The sequence below is a fragment of the Orbicella franksi genome, chromosome 3 (assembly GCF_964199315.1).
Source record: "Orbicella franksi chromosome 3, jaOrbFran1.1, whole genome shotgun sequence".
Taxonomy (NCBI): domain Eukaryota; kingdom Metazoa; phylum Cnidaria; class Anthozoa; order Scleractinia; family Merulinidae; genus Orbicella; species Orbicella franksi.
This window is the reverse complement of record NC_138147.1, coordinates 15275001-15280000: the sequence shown is the minus strand read 5'-3', so window position 1 is coordinate 15280000 and position 5000 is coordinate 15275001. Positions and strand designations below refer to the sequence as shown.

The following is a 5000-nucleotide window of genomic DNA, read 5'->3' as shown; positions in this document are numbered from 1 at the left end:
TGCAGCAGTATGGATACCCAGGATAGTAATCAATACGAGTATACACTGCAGTTCCACCATATGGTCTTTCATTATGCTGTGAAGCTGCATCATTTCGAAATAAAATGTGTTCTCCAATTTTATACATAGTATCACTATCAGAACCATTGAATCTTGTTTCCGAAAAAACAGTAATATCTGTACTCAAGTAGTTTATGTCTGCAAGTACATCATTAATGTGCTTATGCAATGAACGTGCATTCACAAAAGATAACTTCATAGACGATTCTGGAGCAGTGTAGATAGGAGAAAGGCAAAGATCAAGTTTGCCTTCTCCCCTAAGACGTAACATTTGTTTCTCGACAGCTGGACTGACAGAAATTTTATCTTCACATAGGTTAGTAATATGTAGACCATCTATGGCTGTCACACGGCTAAGGCCGACATAATGTATGTGAGGAACAGCTCTTTTGGTTTCAAAATTGAAGGGGTGAGTGCAAAACCATATGCTAAGTGACGATTTAGGTGAGAAAAAAATTTTCGCGAAAGGGCTTGAATTTTTGCATGTGGTCTTCAATGTAATAGAAAAACGTGGTCCTGTATTTTTGTCGCTGGTTTTTGCTTCGTTTATAAAGACGCCGCTAGGAAAACCGAGTGGTTTTTCTGCATACGCAATATCTCGAAAACGAAGCGAAGCTTAGCGGAAAAACTACGGGACATTGTTAAACATACCTAAACAAAACTGCATGCGAAATTTGGAGCGTTTTCGACAAAGTTCACTTTTGATTAAAATACCTAGCGCCCTTTTCCCGCCGAGGTCTTCAAATAAACGAAGCCGGGCCTTTGTTATGATAAACAGAGCCGATCCTTTCTTATAATAGCCAAGCCAAGCCTTTGTTATAAGTCAAAGTCTCGCCTCGGTTTATCATAACAAAGGATCGGCCCGCCGCGTCCGCAAGGACTTTGATTTCACTTAGAAAGCAGCAAAATGTCAATTTCACGCAACGTATAAGCTCAAAAATGTTGATTTTAGGTCAAAAAAGGTTTAAATGTTGATTTCACGTTAACGCGTGACGGCAAGGAGGTTGATTTCTCTTAGAAACGAGCAAAATGTCAATTTCACGCAACGCATAAGCTCAATGATGTTGATTTCAGGTCTAAATAGATTAAAATGTTGATTTCACATTAACGCGTGACGGCAAGGAGATTGATTTCTCTTAGAAACGAGCAAAATGTCAATTTCACGCAACGCATAAGCTTAATGATGTTGATTTCAGGTCTAAATAGGTTAAAATGTTGATTTGACGTTAACGCGTGACGGCAAGGATGTTGGTTTCACTTAGAAACCAGCAAAATGTCAATTTCACGCAGCGCATAAGCTCAATGATGTTGATTTCAGGTCTAAATAGGTTAAAATGTTGATTTGACGTTAACGCGTGACGGCAAGGAGATTGATTTCACTTAGAAACCAACAAAATGTCAATTTCGCGCAGCGCATAAGCTCAATGATGTTGATTTCAGGCCTAAATAGGTTAAAATGTTGATTTGACGTTAACGCGTGACGGCAAGGATGTTGGTTTCACTTAGAAACCAGCAAAATGTCAATGTCACGCAGCGCATACGCTCAATGATGTTGATTTCAGGTCTAAATAGGTTAAAATGTTGATTTCACGTTAACGCGTGAAGGCAAGGATGTTGGTTTAACTTAGAAACCAGCAAAATGTCAATTTCACGCAGCGCATAAGCGCAATGATGTTGATTTCAGGTCTAAATAGGTTAAAATGTTGATTTGACGTTAACACGTGACGGCAAGGAGATTGATTTCACTTAGAAACCAACAAAATGTCAATTTCACGCAGCGCATAAGCGCAATGATGTTGATTTCAGGCCTAAATAGGTTAAAATGTTGATTTGACGTTAACGCGTGACGGCAAGGATGTTGGTTTCACTTAGAAACCAGCAAAGTGTCAATGTCACGCAGCGCATAAACTCAATGATGTTGATTTCAGGTCTAAATAGGTTAAAATGTTGATTTCACGTTAACGCGTGACGGCAAGGATGTTGGTTTCACTTAGAAACCAGCAAAATGTCAATTTCACGCAGCGCATAAGCTCAATGATGTTAATTTCAGGTCTAAATTGGTTAAAATGTTGACTTCACATTAACGCTTGACGGTAAGGATGCTAGTTTCACTTAGAAAACAGCAAAATGGTAATTTCACGCAACTTATAAGCTCAATGATGTTGATTTCACGTGAAAACGCGCTATAAATAGGGCTGACAGATTAACAGATTAACCCTTCTGACCGCAGCGTACGGGTCTCCATACATCTGCATGTCCGCTGATCCCAGAAGCTCAAAACACTACAAATCATGTCGATTTGAAATAAAATCAACGCAACCTGGATCACAGATCTATGTTACAATCGATCGCTACTTATTGGCCATTCTTATGTTTAAACAATCTAGTTAGACACCGCGGATATACGTTTTTTGGGGCGCGATACAGTATTTTGCTGGTCAGCGGTACACCCTAACAAAACTACAAAATGTCTGCAACTTTTACATTATCTTCGCAGCGAGCCTTATCGACAGTCAAAAAGATACAAAACTTAGAGCGCACACTGTAAACTTAGCTTTTAAACTCCGCTCATTGTTGGATAGTTCTCAGTTAATATTATATATTGTGCCAAAGCCAAACTGAACTTGCACACGGTGTGAAATTGTTGTTGTTTCGTGAGAGTTCATGCTCGTAAGCGGCGAGCCAGTGGCAATTTACGTTACGATGTGCGCTAAGGCTAAAACTAGGCAGCTTTTGTGTTGCTGTAACGGTGTTCTGAGGAAATCAACTTCTCAAGTTTGTTGAATTGATGGGCTTTAACCGTATGAATCGGTATGTAAACGGCATTTCGATCACATTCGTCGGGAAGACATGCTCGTGTTCGATTGGGGGCACTCACGTAAGTAAACACGGTCATCCTGTCCTCACTCGGTATCACCGAATTATAGACCAAGTTGGCCGAAATCGAAGCAGTACTTCGTATAAATCTTGGACACGTTGGTGTAACAAGTGTAGGACTGAATCCCCAAAAGGGTTCAAAATCTGGCCTCAACTCGAGGAAGAATTCACTAAGGTATGTTTTATCATAAAATATCCAATTTTAATCATACTGTACTTCAGGAAGCTTGAGGATGGCGAAAATAAAATTTTAAATTTTCATGTTTATTATTGTTTCTTTGTTTCTTGTCATAATTTCGAATTGTTGTAGTTCTGTATTTTGCCTATAGCGCTTCTAAAGTGTGAAAATTATTTTAAACTAGTTGCATAGCTATTAGAGTTTAGAAAAAAAAGCTATTTAGCTATTAGAAAAAGCCACAAGAAGTACATGACATCTGATTATCTAAAGATGGCAGAAGACATGGAATACAAAGCTGTTTAAAGGATAATTAAAAATACATGCATATGTTATTGTAAGACAATAAAAATACCATAAAATCTGGGTAATGACAACTTCCAGTTAAAACCCAATAAATGAATTTCATTTTTAGTTGTAAATAGGCTATCCCCCCTGTATTCACACAACAATCTTCTGATTATAAGGCCACCCAGACAATTTCTGACCACATTACCTTAGAGCCTGAGACTCTGTATAACTTTCTAAAATTAATATTTGTTTACATATTACTATTATCTGGATTTCCCAATAGAAAACTTCTTCTATTGTACATTTTTTTCTATTCTGGCTCAGCAAAAGTCCTTTTAGATACTGTCCATGGATGATTTCCACAACATCAATGCTGTAAAAACACCAACTGAGAGAACACTGACCAATGCTCTCCATATGGCAACTACTTGACTTTCATTTAGTGTCTTTAGAGACTTCTAGGCCGACGGGCAAAGAAAAATTCACCCTTGGGCTCAAAATGAGGCTCAAAATGAAACCCTTTGACAGTGGTTACGTCATAGGTCATTCACTTGAAAGACGTGGGTAAGAGTAGCCAGGCTGAAAACGAAGGAAAAAAAGAAAAGGAAATGCCTAAGGACTGTGCAGCTAAATGACTAGGATGTGTTTTGAGTCTCTTAATTTACAGGGGACAGGAGCAGGACGAACAAGAGTGGGAGTCAAGAGATAGAGGTATGGGAAGTGGGAGAACAGGGTATGGGAAGTGGGAGGTTCTGACTCCACTGTCCCTTCCCCCACTTGATGCAGTACCTTGTCCCTAAGTAAAAGGTAAAGTCTGTATAGAGCCAAGTGGCCCATCAGGCCAGGCTTATCTTGGTTTCTGTAGCATGAACCGACTAGGAGTATTTCTACTACCCCCTGGATAGGATGCTAGTTGATCACAGAGTTACCCCCAAGATTAATTAAATTCACCAGTACCCATATGTACACCTTTGTGGAGAGAGGCACTGTGAGAGTAAAAGTGTCTTGCCCAAAAACACAACACAATGTCCTTGACCAGGGCTCGAACATGGACCGCTCGATCCATTGCTGAGCGCACTAACCACAAGGCCACCGCACCTCCCACCTTGTCCCTTAGGCCTAACCTTAACCCTAAACCTAAAAAACAGGAGTCTGTAGATTTCAGTCAACTTTACCTCTTTTATCACAATTTCTAATTTCCTCGCTTTCTGCCATTCAGTTTACTGTACCAAAGCCTGATTTTAAGTGATTCGCAACTACTGACAGAACTTGTTTTTGCAACTTACAACTTCAGACTTTGCACAAAATTTCTCACTGGAGAAAAGCAATGTTGTAGAACTTAAGTGATGAACTAAATGTAATAAATATTAATTTGTAAGAAATGTATCTGTTCTTTAATACATGCTTTTGTGTCTAGTATCTGAGTTAGATGCAGCGAAGATATATTACCAATGGTTTGTAGACGACAGTAAGCCAATTCAGAGACACAGTGGCATAAACAAACCCACTTGTTAGCTAATTTATCACAGGAAAAAAATAAATACATATAATTACATATATATAATTTATTGCCATCAGGTGCTATAATGTCTTGTAA

At 38.9% G+C, this 5000-nt stretch overlaps 1 pseudogene; it reads right to left on the bottom strand.

Annotated features, from left to right (window-relative positions):
• The window catches only part of LOC145480414 (uncharacterized), a 10570-nt pseudogene that overhangs the window by 2160 nt on the left and 3410 nt on the right, over positions 1-5000 (bottom strand).